An 18,784-nucleotide genomic window follows, 5' to 3' on the forward strand; every position below is an offset into this window, starting at 1 on the left:
AGCCTTTTTCCTTCTGGCAGTAGTGATGGTACTAAATGATTACTAGGGATTTTGGTAGGTGATGTTCTGAGAAAAGTATTTGCTCTAAAATTTGCAACCTCAACATGTTTTATTCTTCTAATATTCAGTATTTTATACGTTTTAAGTCAAGATGATTTTCTATCAGACAGAAATTTTGGTTGCTTGGAAATGAAAATATATGAGTATCATTCATTAGCATTTTGTCCAGAATAAAATGCTTTGAATTCTCTTAAGGAAACAAATGAAAATAGATATAGCAGATAAATGCTAAAAACAAAAACAAAAAAGAATGTCTGAGCGCCATTATTCACTGAAGCACTCAGTGCAATAGTTATGATTTGGAATCAACCTTGATGTCCAATGACAGATCACGGAGCTGTGGCATATATACATAATGGAACACTACATAACTGTAAGGAATGATGAAATCATGCAATTTGCTGCAACAAGGATAGAATTGGAAACATCATGTTAATTAGTAAGCCAGAAGAAGGATAAACACAGAATGATTTCTCTTATTATGTGGTATTTAGAATAACTGGATGAGGGAATGGAATATTTTAAAGGGAGTGGGGGGTGCCTCGATCAACCTTGGACCCAGAGTATAGGGAGGAGAAGGAAAGAAAGAGTGGAGGAGAGGGGGAGAAGAAAGAGATGAGAAGGAATGGAGGCCAAGTCAGGGGATTAAGGTACTAGGGTAGTATTTTTAAAGGAAAATAAAAGTTTAAATACCAAAGAACCCAGATATCCTCCCCCTCCCCCCACACACACCCCAATTAGATGTTCCTTGTTGCCATCTAGCGACTGTTCTGTATAACGTAAAGAAATGTAAGAAGCACATCGTCCTAGACATTGAAGCCCAGAATGACTGGGTATTTTCTATTAACTTTGCCCACGCAGTGTCCTCTTTTGGCTGGAAGAATTCCGAATTGAATCCAAGAGCACAATCTACGGATTTTCATCTATAGTTACAATTAACTTCCTCAATAATACTTACTAAACATGTTTCTGTGAGCTGTAAAATGCAAAGCAAACCCCAGAAAATTTGAAATTTGTAATGATAATTTTAATTTGAAATGATAGTTTAAGAAAAATACCATAAAGTGTCATGTAAAGTAAGCCCACGATTGAAGATCTAGTATACACATATATGTTTACATTTTGGTCAAATATATTACAGTGAGAAATCCATATAGTGAGGAGGACCATATGTAGTACTGGGGATGGAAGTAAAGTCTGCTGCATGCTAGGCATACACTTCCCACTTCATAATAGCTCTTGTAGCCCAATAACAGATGCTGACATTTTCTGTTCCCACCAACAATTCTGAATTTGACTGTTTCTCCATAGCCTTGCCAATAGACATTCCGTTTAATAAGAAGTATCAGATCCTTGTACGTTTAGCTCATTTATCATCGACATATTGTTGTCTCAGTTAACATATGGCTAGGAAAACAGAAATCACACCAATAATCTTAATAGAGAAAACTGAATTGGGGTAAAATTAGTAAACTAACCAGGTCATAAAAGAAGCTTAATGTAACAGAGATACTAAGTTCAATTAGCTCTAGTAAACTTCATATTTGGAACATATGAGTTGCCTTCAGTTTTCTAATTGAACCCCAACTTTTTCCCATGTCTGTTTTCCTCTAAATCATAACAGTATTTACTCTCCAGTTTACTTAAAAATTGGCATTTGGCATTTTATTCCCACTGAGCAGAGAGGTTGCTTAGCTACTGTAGAATATACATCCTGGCAAAGAAAATACACAGAAAGATATTAACAACAGAGTTCATTTATATTAATGTAAAATCTCTGAATTAAATGCTTCCAGATATTCTGATGCTAATAACTAAATTACACTACTAATAAAATTCCATTATTTAGTGGATATACATTCCAGAATTTATTCCAACACATTACCAAGTATATAGGCCAAAGGAGGAAAAAAATCAGTTAACATCTCAAAAAATAATTATGAAAATTTAATCTTGGTTATATTATTTAAAAGATAATTATTCTAGGCAACAGAACTATTTTACTCAGTTTTTCATAAAGGAATGAATCTAAAATTTTGTTTTCTACAGTTTTTGTCTTTTATGCTCAAGTTAAGATGAAATATTATTATTATGATTGATTGCACTTTGTAACTTCTTACTAGCATCCTTTCTGAGTTAGAGTCCTTTATTTTAATAACCACTCAGCTTTGTGCTGTTTATAACTTGCTATTACTCAGTGATGTATCAGTGATGTATACAGTGCACCTTTTATTCTTAAATTTTTTTCACATTTTATCTACTCCCAAGCTATTCTTCAAGGCAGAGATAGTGTCCTATCCTCTTATATAAGTGCAGCGCCTACAAAGTGACCATTAATACTTTATTAAGGTCAGAGAGAGGCAGAGTATAGGGTATTAAGTTGCTTGTCTTACTAGTGGTCTGTGGCCAACCTTGGTTTGATCCCTGGCACTACATATGGTCTTCCTCCCAGGGGTGATCCCTGAGCACAGAGCCAGGAGTAATTTCTGAGCACTGCTAAGTGTAGCCCCCCCCCAAAAATAAAAACCAAATACTTTATCAAGGGATTGTTGGACATTGAATTGAAATAAGAGCTAATGCTCTCTCATTTACTATAAATCCTTTCTCTGCACTTGATACCCTTTGTCACTTTTATTGATCATTTTTGATTACTTTTTTCTATTAAAAACTTTTTTCAATTTTAATAATTCTCAATATTTATTCTCCTAAAATATTTTTCCTATAATGTTTCAACTGTAACTATTGTCAAGGAAATTATATTCAAATATGTCAACTAATATAGGCAAAGTCCTATTCATCAGTATAAATAGCCTTTTCATTACTGAAGGAGGCCAACAATGCATGAATTTGAGGAAGGGTTCAGGGAAGGAGGCTGGTGGTTGATGGAAGGACGGGAATGTGGTGATAGTGATGGTGGTTGTATATCGAATTGCCAATTGCCATGTGGGCGAGATACTCTCAGTAGCTTGCGGGGCTCTCGGAGAGGGGCGGAGGAATCGAACTCAGGTCGGCTGGGTTGCATGCTAGACAAACGCACTACCTGCTGTTCTATCACTCCAGCCGAACAGAAACCTTTGATACACTGAAAATGGCTACTACTGTCTTCCCATCTAAAACTATCATAGACTCAGAAATACTTGTTTCAGGTTTCTTTTTCTTCCCCTCCTTTATAACCCTTTTTTTTTTTTAAATAAATGCTAGTCATGATTTAAAGAATTTATCCTTCATACAATTGGAGCAATAACACAGCGGTAGGGCATTTGCCTTGTATGTGGCCAGCCTGGCCCAGCCGGGTTCGATTCCTCCGCCCCTCTCAGAGAGCCCGGCAAGCTACCGAGAGTATCTCACCTTCCTGGCAAAGCCTGACAGGCTCCCAGTGACGTATTTGATATGCCAAATACAGTAATAAGAAGTCTCACAATGGAGACATTTCTGGTGCTGACTCGAGCAAATCAATGAACAATGGGAGGACAGTGCTACAGTGCTACAATTTTAAACATCAAGAAAACAAGGGAGGAGTCATTAAATAAAATAAAGAACATTTTAGTATGCAATTCTGTGACTTTGCTCATCTTTCTGATGTCTCAAATTGGTTGGTTAGGAGACCCAGCCAGTAGGGGGCAGCAAGACCGTTTCATTTATGTGCACCTCAGGGTTGAATTTTGCTACCACAGTCAAGTGAGGAACTATCCTCAATATCGGAACTGACCAGACTTTTAGTATCAGCAAAGTACTTTCAAACAAAAAAGATTTTACCATGTTCTTTCTACCTGTTAGCAAGTAGAGGGGAGCACTTTATTTCTTCCCAGGATACCATACCATTTACTTTCATTGAGTCTTTAAGAGAAACCATAGATTAAGATTTATAAAATCATCCTTGGAGTAGGAGTCAAACAACTAAGGCACATGTGAAACAGAAACCTGCCGTTTACAACTTTGATTCTCAATTTGATTCTAGAGAGGTGTTAAAGGGACGGTCCCTATCCAATAGACCACTGTGTCCTTATAAGAAGACACAGCACAAGACATGTTCTCTCCCCTCACTTCTCCCGACTTCCCCACCCCACATGTGAGAAGGTTGATGACTGGAAGCCAAGAGTCCTTACACACTGTCATATCTTTGCAGGATATTACCTTAGACTTCTTAAGCTACCCACGTATGTTGCATACTAACACAATACATATAAAGCAACTGGCACACAGATATTTCCACAAGCCTATCATGAGAAGCATTTCCTTAAATAGAATAATGATCTTCCTTAAATCTCCTAGTCATGCACAATGAAAACCCCCATGAACAGGTTTTTTTCTCTTGCTTGCATGTCCTATCTGTTATGTCTTTCAATTTTGTCATCAAGTTATCTTACTTATTGTCACTCAACAACCCTGTTTTAATCATTTTGTCATACTTGGACTATTCTAAGTAGTTTTCTCACTTTCAGTGACATTGAGAGGTCTTGGAGAAAATTTCTCCAAATTACCAATTTAACCTCTTTCCCTGAAACTTCATTGACATTTGACTTAAAAATTTTTTTTAGTATATGTGCTGCAGAATCAAGCATGACTTTACAATTTTTGGTGATCTGCAATTGCTTGGCAGAAAAATTGATATAAAAAGACATGGTATTACAGTTTTCAAAATTCTGAAAATTCTCATCTAATAGGAAAGCATAGAGTTTTGGGGTTATTTAAAAGACAGAAATGATATACTGGTTATACATTATATGTATGCATTTTAGTTCACAGATCAAAAATCCAGTCACTAACAAAAAATCATGAAATTTAGGGTAGAATAAGCAGCCTGAAATATCTCTTTAGCATGACAACCTCTGAGTAATTCAGGTTTGATGCTGTTTTAAACATTATCACATTCGGGGATATGGTGCCGCCAGAAGGTCAATCTGTACCTGTGAGGTGAGTGCATCAGCAGCCTGATGGTGCCTTCAACTTCCAGATACCCCAAAATTGCTGCTGTGCCTTTGGCCAGACCCCGGAAACTTGGGGCAAAGTTTACCAAGAAGGTAAATGGCCAAAAGTTAGGTATGTGGGAAACACACCCACAAACCACCTCCGGCTCAGCTATATAATTGGAGGCATGACCTCTCTGGTTCCTGACTGAACTGCTTAATGGCCATGATCCCAGAGACTCAGAAACAAATCTCAAAACCCGGCGGCTTTTGGCAGAAATGTGTCTGCAGTAGGTTACTAATGCTGGGCCAACCCAAGTGGGAATAGGTTTCGTGCCTTGACCTGTTCCCCCTGGCGGCCCAGTGGCTGCCATCCTCCAGAGGCCACTGGACAGTCAGGTTTGGGCCGCAGTGACGAGACACGCAGGGACTCACGGGATGGGGGTGGAGCCGGTCCTGTCCTCCCAACCCGAAGTCATCAGTCAAGAATGGCCTCTCTGGCTCCTGATCAAGCTGCTTAATGGCCATGATCCCAAAGACTCAGAAACAAATCTCGAAATCCAGTGGCTTTTGACAGTGTAAGGGACAGGCCCAAAATGGACTACCACCAGAATTAATTTAGCTTAGCTTAATAGGAACCTGCATTGCAAAATCACTTGTTTTTCAAGGAACAGGTCTAGATAAGCTTTTTCAGATCCGCTTTATAGGAGCCTGCCCTGCAAAATAACTGGTTTTTCTGCCCCTGAGCAAGGAATTCAGATACAGGTACTCGAAGGGTGGGGGTCAGACCAGATAACCAGATGTCTCTCATAAGACCCATGTTGCAAGACCCAGGACTGCCTTAAAAACCTGTCAGTTCCTAAGCACCAACGCAAAATGCTGATCTTTAAACTATAGGCTAAGAAGTGATGTACCCTTAATTGGATTGGTTAGGAAAGCATATGTTGTTACAAATCTATTGGCTATGAAATGTGCGGGCTTTGCTGTAACGGCCAGTGAAGGCCTATATAAGATCCCCTTTGAAGAAGTTCGGGGTCTTGCCTCACCTAACTGACCTGCGTGTCTGTGTAGGCGGCTTGACCCTGGCTAGCCAGTCTTACAATAAACGTTGCTTGCTGTTTGCAGTCTCTGGAGTCTCTTTGTCATTAAAGGGAGATCACGATCCGTGCCCTAACATTTGGAGGCCCCAGTGAGATCTCCCGACGGCAAACGGGCCCAGAGAGCGGGTTTTGAAAAGGCCTTAAAAAAATTTTTTTTCTGGGGAATATTCCATCTGTTCTGTGGGGGGACGGTGTCCCCTTCTGGACCTCGGCAGGGAAGTAGCTAACCCTGACTGTGAGGACTTGGGGGGACATAGGGTTTCCTTGGGTCCTCGTCTGTTCAGGAGGCCTCGTCTGTTCTGGACCGCGGCAGGGAAGTGGCCAACCCTGACTGGGAGGACTTGGGGGGACATAGGGTTTCCTCTAGCCCTCATCTGTTCTGGAGGCCTCATCTGTTCTGGAAAATCCGGCGCCGGGAGAAGACCTGGAAGAACTAAACCCTCTGGAGGTGAAAATCACGTGCATGCCCTTTGGGCATATTCGGGAGTCCCAGGGTGACTGGTGAGTGTGGTGCGCACCCGTGTGAGAGTGGACCGGTCCGAGAGAGTGCAGGAGTGTGATCTGTGCGTGTGTCCTTAGTGTGTGTATTTGTCTTATTATCCTTCTCTTAGTTCTGTTTATTGAGATTGTTTAATATGGGTCAGAATCAATCGACCCCCAAAGCTTTAATTCTTGATCACTTCTCTGAGATCCACAGGAAAGCTCAGAATCTGGGCTTGATGATCAAGAAAGGTAAGTTTGACAATTATTGTTCATCAGAATGGCCTTCCTTTGGTGTGGATTGGCCCCCAGGAGGTTCCTTCTCTCCAAACCTTGTGGCTCGGATAAAGGAGGCAATCTGTGGAAGATCTGCTGTGAAGGTATGCTCCCTTGGAAATCTCTAGGGGGACGGGGGAGGAATGTGATAACCTCTGTGTGAATGTGTGTGTGTCTGAGCACCCTGATAGGTCCTCTTATCGGGCGTGATTTTGTAGCTCCACGACCTGGCACTCTTAAAGTCCCTCTAAAGTCACGGAGCTCGAGTGGGCTGCCTGAGATTCCATGGAGAACATAGGGTCAATGGTGGCACTGGCATAGTTGCCAGTCGCAAGTCACAATGCTGAACCACTAAGGCTAAGTTCTCCTCCGGCCAGGCAAGCATCTGAATGGTCTCTGCAAAGAGGCACCCCTCCTTTGTCTCGTGTCACCGTCCACTATGGGAGGAATGGGAGGAGAGCCCACTAGTGAGAAGATCCTGGGAAACTAAGGCAGATCAAATTCTAGGTAGAAATCCCTTTCCCCAAGCATTCTAACCAGCAGAATCAGCTAGAGGTCAATTCAAATGCTAATGGAGGCAGTCAGCAGGTTTAGCCCTAGGCAAAGTGAAGCAGAGAAAAAAAAAGAGGTAAAAAGACAGGCAAGAAGTTTGTGGAAGAAAGCATCAGCAGGGAGCATTGGAATATGTGGCAAGCTAAGAAAGGCAGAACTTTTCTCTTCTCCCCTTAATAGGCTTCTTGGAAACCCATGGCACTCTAGGTATGGCTCCACATGTGCAAGCCATGGTTGTGTGGACGCTCGGGAGGCAGGACCCAGGGACTCCTGGGGTGACTCAGAAATCTCTAAAGGAGACATCCTTTAAAGAGAGATTTTTCTGATGGGCTGGCATGCAGTTGTGGTCGTGTCCGTGCTCTCTCTAGAACCACAACACTAGAAACTATTAGGAGGAGAGCTTGCTAAGGAATTATCCTACCCTAGATTTTTCTTTTCCCTCCCTTTCATAGGTTATTGCTGACACTTAGGAGATATGGGAAATTCTACATCAGTACCTAAATATTCTCCTTTGGGTTGCTCCTTAAAACACCGGAAGAGCTTCCAAGTAGATGGTTTAGATAAGGATTATCTTGTTGACCTTTGTAACACCACGTGGCCTGAGTGTAAGTTAGAATATTGGGAAGGATATACAGTGAATGGCAGTTTGCATTACCAGATCATTCTGCAGTCAGATCTTTGTAGGTAACAAAAGAAATAGGATTATCAAAGCAGAGGAGGCAGGAAAATGCAAGATCATGATTCTAGCTCCCTGCCTCAGAACTAGCCTTGGCCAAAATATGGTAACATCTTTGTCATAGTTTATTTTGCCGGCTTATATCAACAAAAGCACTTTCTTGACCCATTTTTAACAAGCGGGAGACTGGCTAGTCAGGCTGGGAAATGGGGAGCAGAGTTCCCAATCAGCAATAAGGTTTCTTCGCCCTGGGGACAGTCCCTTCCTTTCTCAGTCCATCAGTTTCTCCCTGCCATTTTTTTGAAGGGTCAGATTGATCGATCAACTACAGATGTGTGCACATGTATGTGTGGTGTTTTAGTCAGTTCATTGTCTTGTCTGTCTGTCTGTCTGTCTGTCTGTCTGTGTCTGTCTATCTGTCTCTCTATGTGGAACACTCGAGTGTTGGGACCAGGCTGAAATCAGGAGTAGAAATTCTTGAGAAGTTAGTGATATGCAACCCAGTGACTTAAAAAATGCAGTTGTTTTTGGAACCTGTCAGACAAGGGTTAAAAGAAGAATCCTTATCAGAAGGTTAAGCCAACAGAGAGAGTAGAATTCTCAATCTAAATTTCTTGGTAGGAGAACATTAATGATTATGTGATTAACAGTTGAAATCCTTTTGAACTTAAGAATCTTGTACTGTTGGGATCGGGAGTTCCCTAGCCCTGGGAGGCGCGGAGAGACCAGATAGACACAATTCCTTCAGGAGTAAAAACGGGGTTTATTTAGACCAGCATGCTGGGGCTCCGCAGCATACCCCAAAAACGGGCAGTGGCTGAGAGCCCCGAACTTCTTCAAAGGGGATCTTATATAGGCCTTCACTGGCCATTACAGCAAAGCCCGCACATTTCATAGCCAATAGATTTGTAACAACATATACTTTCTTAACCAATCCATTTAAAAGTACCTCACTCCTTAGCCTATAGATTCAAAGATCAGCATTTACGTACATCGATTGTCAGCACATGCAAGGTTATAGCTGGAATCATTAAGCCTTAGGTAATCTCCCTTGACCATCCTCGTTTTGAGTTACCCAAGTCTGCAGGGTGCTTTAGCGAGACAATACATTCCAGGAAAGGGCAATTTCCCCCAACCACCCGCATCCTGAGTTATCCTTTACCCAAATCTGCAGGGTGCTTTACTGAGACAATACATTTCAGGGACAGTAAATACACCTGAATCCTGTCACACTTGGTTTAGAAAAGAAGTTATGCCCTGTTCACTTTCCAAGTCCCCTCTCCCCCAGGTGCAAAGCAGTTTTACAGAAAGCAATGTTGCAAGTTAGCTAAAGTACACAAAAATTTGATGCCCTAATATGGATTCTTTCAGTACTATCTAGAAGAGCTATGGAACTACAGCCTGAAACTTAAGTGAAATAAGAGTTCAGAGAAAGCAAGACCTTATCTTATAAGCCTCAGCTAGCTTTAATGAAAAATTAGGCCGCTTTTACAAACTACAGAGGTACAGAAGCCATTAAAATTAAGTTTCCTTGTTTTCCTAAACCGTGGCAATTTATAGGATAACAATTGGATTTGTCCATTCTTCCTTGACAGAAGGAGCTAAGGTTTATCAAGTTACACCCATCACAGTGCTCCTGAGTCACTTCCATTCCTTTGTTTTTCTGTAACCACTTCTCTATGCTCTCCTCCCCAACCAGTTAATCAGCTTTCACCCTAGTCAGAATCTGTTATTTTGTAAGATCAGATCCTTCCAGGACACTGAACTTGTATTGTAAATTGTGAGTCGATCTGTTAAGTAAGAATCTGTCCTAGAAGAATGTCCTGACTAGTTTGGATGAGGTTAAATATTTTTCCCTTTCAAACTGCCTTCAGTAAATAATTTCAGTATACTGCAAGAGGCAGCTTCCCTTATCTCACAGAGTAGATCTCAGGTGCTAGCCAGGTCTGATCTTTGGGATGTAGATTCCCAGCTCTAGGCAGGCTAGTCTTTGGTACTGGCTTGCAGATGTAAAGAAGCAATGTATGTTTTGCTGCCTCAATGTTCTTTCTCCTTTTTGCCCCTTTAGAAGTACCATGAGATTTTGGGGCTTTCTACTAGGTCTGAGAGAACAGGGGAAAACATGCTTGAGAGAACCTGAGTTTCTTTTATGGGATATAATGAGACTGTAAGAATGGGCGGCTAGGAGAGGCAGAAGAGATACGAGAGTGAATGGAGAGAGGATTGGAATAAACTGCAACTAAGATCAAGCAGCCTGGCCATAAGATTTCCTTCCTTTTCTTGCCCATCTCCATCTACCTCCCTGGAGTGGGGGAAACTACCGAACGCGGGGGCGGTGGGAAAGATAGATTGTTGCCATCCTTTTTGTGCTCACACAGCAATTCAAATATTTTCTTATGCTGATATCAAAGTTTGGTTAAAAAAAAAATCCAAAGGGCTTTTTCTGTGTCTGAAAGCATGTTTGTATTTTTGTGGAATTGTTAAAAATGTCTGGTATAGAAAGCTCATGATTTTAAATAATTAAGGTACAAGAACTATTGAAATTAAGCCAAAGAAGGTTTTATCATGTTTTATAAAAATTGATTGTTTATAGGTCTTATGCTGTTATGTTAATGTACATATTTGTATCTGCATTGGATTAGAATATTTGACCTAGAAGGAGTTAAAATAACTATGACACATGAAAACAGGTTCAAAAAGTAATGGTTTAGTTTAAACTTGAGTTTCTAGAGTTATAAAATTGATTGCAAAGTTTGTCCTACCAGTGTTCTATATGATCTCTAAGACTCTTGGTAACTAAAATTTCTAGAACTACTAAGAGTTATAAAATGGGTTCACTTCAGATGTCAGCCTTCTGTAATAGTTTCTGAGAATGGAGAATTGCATGGAAAATGTGGGAAATTTTACTAACTATGTTGTTAATCAGCCTGTCTAGTGCTTGAAAGTACATGCTATTATTTTGATAATTTTATTTCATGCCAAGCTTTGTCTCCAGGTATCAACCTAGTCCTAACCTGAGAACTTTGTATCTAAGTGTGAAATGCTTTCTGTTTCATGATAATCTATGAGTGTTTTAATCTTTTTGTATTTGTGTTTTCCTGTAAATCAGAATTTTAAGATGTCTCCTGGTGAATTTCTAATGTAAAGTGATCTTTTGCCCAGTGGATATACCTTGTAAGAACTTTAGTTGTGAGCATCTCTAAAGCCTTTTGCATACCTATAGAACTGATATAATGCTTTTGAAATGGTACTTCAGAGTATTTTTGTCAATGTTAAATGAGATGATTGGTAACTAGTGTCTAAACTTGGGAGATCATGTTGTACTAAGTTCAGTAAAATAACAGGTTAAACTTGTGGGATGACTATTAGGAATATAGATGTGTGTCTTAAGTCAGAAAGATAATTGATGGAGATATCAGTGGGAAAAAGAAAAGGAATCCAGTTATAGAATGTTTGTAAAAGAAATGTGTATATGAGGTTTGAGGTTGGTTTAAGAAAAGGAACTGATCAAATTGTTTTGTTATAAGAAACTCTTTAAAACACCTGCAGAATTGTTCTGGTGCCTGTTTGGTAAGCTCTTACTGAAAAGATATTGGACAGATTGTCCAGACTCCTGGTACAGTGCTCTTAGAAAATGGGAAGTCAAGGTTTAAATGGTTAGTCAAGGTTTAAAAATGCTGCTAAATTGTACCCTTTATTGCTACAGATTTAAGCTTATTTTGACTAGGACCCACAGCAAATGGGTGTATTACACCTCACTGTGAGTAAGGTGAAAAGCTTGCTTTTCTCTTCTTTTGTACCTTCAGATGTTTTTGATGCTTTATGGCACTACGTTGTTTCCATAAATACAGATAAGTCTTTCCTCTCTGTAATAGGGTCTATCCCTCATGCAGACAGGAAAAACCAGCCATGGGACCCCAAAGCCCTCTTTCAGGGAAACAGTCAGGGGATCTGTCTAAATGACAGGAGTAGGGATTTAACAGGTACTGTTTCAAGTACCCTACAAACCTCAGGGTGACCCTAGAGGCAGGCCGGCTCGAGGAAAGAAGTGGAAATCATCACTGCTATGGAGAATGAGGAATCTAGGACTCTGCAATGACTAACTCAGTCTGGGCCTACTCTCAGCGGCAAGGAAAAACCTGGAAATCAGGATTTCTCCCAGCCCTGAAGAGGGGATGGGATGGATTCCTTTCTGCCAGGACATCTCTGTGGAAAACGAGGACCAAAGCCACATCTAGCTCAACCTGAAGGTTCGAGGCCATACATCCAGTTCATCGTGGGACATCTTCTGGCCAGGCCTGGGTAGCTCTGACGTGCCAGATAAGATTAATGCCACTTTTGGTGTGTCTCCTGTCTTTAGCCGATCCCCAGGACTTCTCAGTAAATAATGGGGTATCCCAAATGGAGAGTTCTCTAATCTTACTGTGTTTATGCAAAGGAACAAGCCAGATTTGTTAAGCTATCTTGCAAAGTTTTAAAATGAAGGTGGAGAGAAAACCATGTTTCAGTAACATGCTTTTTGTAAGAATCAGATTCTAATTCTACAGAGGTGATTGAATAAATGTATCCTAATCTTGATCAAAAAGTTACCCCCTTTGGGGAAACTTAGATAAAACTTGGTTTACTCTCTGTAGGAAAACAGCCTATTCTATAAAGGAATTCAATGTTATACATGCTGTCACTTGTCTGATCAGAGCATTGGAAGCCAGAGCCTTACTAGGGTGAAGCTCATCTCAAAGTGCAGAATTGCTTTCCCCCAGTTTGTGAATTGGCCAAAGTGTCAAGAAAGAGCATCTAAAATGGTTAAATTAGAATAGATTAATATCTAGTTCTAAAATACTGTGAATTTTCTTTCTATACTTTCTGTATTGCATCTCATTTTCTGTGAACAGTCATTTGGAGAGAACAAGGATGTTAACAGCTCTTAATTTTTGTTGCATCATGGGATTAACACCAGAGAATGTTTCCTCTAAGCCAAAATGCTCTGCAGAAGAGGAAAGATGGACATTGGAGGTTTCCAAAAGGAAGATGATGGATGATTTACCAACAAGGAAAGTTGCTAACTCCTGGACCAATGCAGTGGAATATTATTAAAGGGACTCAGTAGCAAGGAAGGTAGAAGTAACTCAGAACTGTGCTTTCTGTGCCATTAATGAACCTAGTGGAAATCTTGATTCTCCTCTCCTAACACCTGTTCAGCATCAAGGAACTTAGAGGAGGATCGCAGCTTGACTTTATGCAAATGATCAAATGCTCATATGTTCAAGGTATAAATATCTGTTGGTTCTTATTGATAGTTTCAGTGTATGGGCAGAAGCTTTTCCAGTCTGCACTGAGAAAGCCAGAGAATGGCTTGGTGTTTCTGTGTCCAGTAGAAAAATCTGGACACAGGAAGTCATTTTTCTATCAGCCAAACCTGTGGGTAGAGAACTCTGTCCTTACTGGGTCAGAAAGGAACTTCTACTCCTCCAGGGTCTAACCATTTCAAAGTGATATCCCTCAGTCTAATCGAACTGATCTTTTCTTTCAGATAACTTCAGGAACCCAACCAATTCATTGCTGACGGCCACTAAAAAGCTGAGGTAGCATGAGATTTCACCCCTTGTGTAGGCAGGGCCAGCGCCCCATTGTCAGCATGAAGCAGCTCCAGAAGATGGACCTTCTGCCATTCTCCCTTAAAGATTCAAGGTGGTGGAATCTCTAGGGGGGGCAATAGGATGTAGGCAGGTAGACAGGGAAGGCCTCCTCCCAAGGCAATGAAGAATGGGGATTTATGTGTGGTGTTGGGAGAAAAATGCTGCTTCTCTATACTGATTACACAGGGGTGGTCTGAGACTCCACGGCCAAGCTTGGGAAGGGCCTTGAGCAGCGCCGAAGAGAAAGGGAGGCCCAGGAAATCTGGCACAAGTCCTGGTTTAACCAGTCTCCTTGGCTTGCTACCCTCCTGTCAGTGTCAGCATCCACCTTGGAGAAGATGACCATCAGCTCCCGCTGCTCCAGCATGGCTCAGTGTCCTCCTCAAATGCTTCCGTGTCCATCCCCAGGAACACCTCCTGATGGTAGTCCTGGTTGAAGTGCCCGTCCAGCTCGAGCTTCACCCCGGAGAGGTGGTTGGGGGGCAGGGTCTCGTGCTCATCTCTGCTGGTTCAGTCCTGAGCAGAACAGTGGTTGGCAGGCTGTGCAAAGGTGCGCATCAACAGCCCGAGCTCCAGGAGCCAGAGGCAGCAAGCAAGCGGGCTTCCGAGTGGGGCCAGTCTACAGGCCATGATCGGCTGGGCCCGACAGGAGCTGTGCACCCGCAGTCCCCCAGCAGACAGTGAATGGCCCAAAGCTGCTGTGTGACAAGGCCGCCAACACTTCCGAAGAGATGGCTTTGCGGTGACCCAGATGCCCAGCCGGCCCACTCAGGCCGCCACCATCCTGCTTCCACGCAGACTGGTTGTCATCCCCTTGCTCTTGGTGACTGTTGGTCCCTGGGTCCTCAACCGCTTTGTGAACTTTGTTAGGCACCAAAATAACACTGTCCAGCTACTGGTACTAAAACAACAGTATCAGATTTTACAGCCTGCTGAGGAAGATTCCTCAGTATGAAGTGGAGAAAGGGAGGAATGTAAGGGACAGGCCCAAAATGGACTACCACCAGAATTAATTTAGCTTAGCTTAATAGGAACCTGCATTGCAAAATCACTTGTTTTTCAAGGAACAGGTCTAGAAAAGCTTTTTCAGATCCACTTTATAGGAGCCTGCCCTGCAAAATAACTGGTTTTTCTGCCCCTGAGCAAGGAATTCAGATACAGGTACTCGAAGGGTGGGGGTCAGACCAGATAACTGGATGTCTCTCATAAGACCCATGTTGCAAGACCCAGGACTGCCTTAAAAACCTGTCAGTTCCTAAGCACCGACGCAAAATGCTGTTCTTTTGTTCTTAACTATAGGCTAAGAAGTGATGTACCCTTAATTGGATTGGTTAGGAAAGCATATGTTGTTACAAATCTATTGGCTATGAAATGCGCGGGCTTTGCTGTAACGGCCAGTGAAGGCCTATATAAGATCCCCTTTGAAGAGGTTCGGGGTCTTGCCTCACCTAACTGACCTGCGTGTCTGTGTAGGCGGCTTGACCCTGGCTAGCCAGTCTTACAATAAACGTTGCTTGCTGTTTGCAGTCTCTGGAGTCTCTTTGTCGTTAAAGGGAGATCACGATCTGCACCCTAACAACAGAAATGCATCTGGACCCCACAGTAGGTTACTGTTGCTGGGCCACCCCAGGGAGGAAAGGGTACTGTTCCTCCACCTGCTTCCCCTTGGCTGCTCGGTGGCCGCCATCCTCCAGAGACCATTGGACAGTCAGGCTTGGGGCCGCAGTGACGAAACTTGTTGGGCTCATGGGATGGGAGTGGAGCTGGTCCTGTCCTCCCCACCCCAACGAGACCCCAAGTCATCACCCATGAATGGCCTTTCAGGCTCCTGACCAAGCTGCTTAACGGCTATGATCCCAGAGACTCAGGAGCAAATCTTGGAACCCAGCAGGTTTTGGCAGAATCCCTCCATATTTAAGTGTTAAAATTTCGGAATTTCAAAATCACATGGCTTCTGCAGCCACGCGACATGTTATTCATAACCAGCAATAGAAAACAAATTGTCTACTGTTGCTTTTTCAGCAGATCTGAGTGTTGGGGTAAAATCTCAACAATGGTGGGTCTGGTGTCAAAATATTGAATGTGATCAAAGTAGAGAGAGAGTAATGTGGAAATCATCTGCCCCACAGGTAGGGGGAGGGGGTGGGATGGGGGTATACTGGGGTTGTTGGGGGGTGGAGAATGGGCACTGGTGAAGGTGTTTCATTGTATGACCGAGATTTAGACACAAAAGCTTTGTAACTGCTCTCAAAGTGATTCAATAAATAAAATTATAAGAAATATAAAAACATTATTATAGTCATCTTATTCACTACTTTATTATTTCATTAAACAAGTCTAATGTGAACCATACCTAGTTTTAAAAAATAGAGTTAAGCAATGGGCAAGGACAAAGAAGAGACAAGGAAGGTTGAAGAAGAGGGATAGAGATGGCAGGGACCAGAAAACTTTCAGGTGATATTCTACTAGCATGCTGAGTACTTTGAAGAATTAACTTTTTCCCTCTTTCTCTAACCTTCCTTCTGCACTCTCCTGTTGACTGTCTTCAAAACTTTTAATTGAGTAACCATCTATGCCAGGAACTCAGTCTCATTGGTGAAAGGGAAAGTGAGATAGCAAAATGAATCATCACAGTTCAATTTAATGAAGGCTCAAGGCTTGCTTCCTTAGAAGAGTAAGCAAACAGTACAGGGTAGTTTGGAGTTTCTGTAGTTTGGTGTGTGACAGAGAGTAGAACGAGCAAAGATTTGGGCTCTGGGTAGAAAATGAAGTGAATAAAGCCCTATAGCATATCCACCTAATCAGCTCGGTCTTTTCTATTTTTTTCCTTTAGCCACTAATGTTATTTCTCATTGGGTCATCACCTTCAAATGATGCTCCCAAAATCTCTAGGTATCCCATCTAATTCAACTGTTTTAACATTAACATTGATACGGGAGGGCGTTCGCCTTACAAGCGGCCAACATGGCCGACCCGAGTTCGATTCCTCCGCCCCTCTCGGAGAGCCCGGCAAGCTACCGAGAGTATCTCGCCCGCACGGCAGAGCCTGGCAAGCTCCCCGTGACGTATTCCATATGCCAAACACAGTAACAACAAAGTCTCCAATGGAGACGTTACTGGGCCCGCTTGAGCAAATCGACGATCAACGAGAGGGCCTTTACCTTTACCTTGGGCTGGAGCGATAGCACAGCGGGTAGGGCGTTTGCCTTACACGCGGCCAACATGGCCGACCCGAGTTCGATTCCTCCGCCCCTCTCGGAGAGCCCGGCAAGCTACCGAGAGTATTCGATATGCCAGACACAGTAACAACAAAGTCTCCAATGGAGACATCACTGGGCCCGCTCCAGCAAATCGACGATCAACGGGAGGGCCTTTACTTAAGGTTCATTCAGCATTGGCTCCCACAAATCTGTTGGCTGAGTCAAGGGTCAACTTAAAAGTTATTTGTTGTTGTTGCTGAGCAGATTTTCTGTGCATTGCAGCTTCCATCTAGATTCAACTTGGCCTCTTCCCTTTTACCACAAGCTTTCTCCCTAAACACAAAGTCACAGATGGAGTCTTTGCAGCCATAAAATATCAAGTCCAAGTGGGGCAAATTGATAAATGTTTTCTAGTATCTATTGCAAAATTGAGGTCGTATATCAGTGCCTGATTATGGGCATGGCAACTATCTGATGAAACTCAGTTAGACTTTCAATAAGCACGTGCATTTCAGTGTTTAACACTCATTCTCATGGGTTTACTTATTTATGACTGAAGGTTTTGTTTCCTTTATATTCCTAGAATATAAGTAAAGAGATCTTTAATTCCCTCCCTGAAGAGAGGTACATTCCCCCAGTTTAGTGGCAACTACACTGCAACTTCATCACCTGCTTCAGTATGATTTAAAAAGCAGCCTTTCTTCCAATCTTTTTACAAGTTGTCAGTGCTCAACAAAATTTTACTACTTCAGCAAAATAAAAAGCACTTTGTTTCCTTAGTATGTGAAGTATTCTGTTTGTGACTATGTATTTAAGTGGTACTCCCAATAAACACTGTCCTCCCGTTGTTCATCGATTTGCTCGAGCGGGCCCAGTAACGTCTCCATTGTGAGACTTCTTGTTACTGTGTTTGGCATACCGAATACTCCCGGTAGCTTGCCAGGCTCTCCAAGAGGGGCGGAGGAATTGAACCCGGTTCGGCCAGGCTGGCTGCACGCAAGGCAAACGCCCTACTGCTGTGTTATCATGCCCAATAATAAAATTCATAAAATTGGGGATAGAGAAATAGTACAAGAATTAATGTGCTTGCCTTGCCTACAGCTGTCCCTGGTTCTATTCCTGACATCACATAGGGTCCTCTAAGCACCATTAGGAGTGACTAGAGTGATCCCTGAGCAGAGTCAGGAGTAAGTCCAATCCCACCTCTGCTCCTGAGCAATTAAGATTTTCAATTTTCTATTATTAACGCAGGAGCGATAGCACAGTAGGTAGGGCATTTGCCTTGCATGCAGCCAACATGGCCAACCCGAGTTCGATTCCTCAGCTCCTCTCAGAGAGCCCGGCAAGCTAACGAGAGTATCTTGCCTGCACGGCAAAGCCTGGCAAGCTACCCATGTAGTATTTGATATGCCAAACACAGTAACAACAAGTTTCACAATGTTACTGGGCCCGCTCGAGCAAATTGATGAACAACAGGACAGTGATACAGTGATTATTAACGTATTAGGTTAATATCTCCTCCACCCCACCTCCAAGTTTCAACATAAAGAATCTTTAAATTTATAGGAGTGAAATTTCTGTCACTGACAATTTCAGATTTGAGTCAATAGTTTATCTGTTTCTGGTGACTATTAATTATATCAGTTAATCACAAAAATTATCTTAGGCTCCATACTAAGTGCTCTACATATATTTTGCACCCACATCTTAATCATAGGTAAGTTCTCCAATTTAATAATAGCACTGTAGCACTGCCTTCCCGTTGTTCATCGATTTGTTCAAGCGGGCACTGCACAGCACGTAGGGCGTTTGCCTTGCATGTGGCCTACTCGGGTTTGATTCCTCTGTCCCTCTCAGAGAGCCCATCCAGCTACTGAGAGTATCTCGCCCGCATGGC

Source organism: Sorex fumeus, unplaced genomic scaffold, assembly GCF_029834395.1.
Source record: "Sorex fumeus unplaced genomic scaffold, SorFum_2.1 ptg000078l, whole genome shotgun sequence".
Lineage (NCBI taxonomy): Eukaryota > Metazoa > Chordata > Mammalia > Eulipotyphla > Soricidae > Sorex > Sorex fumeus.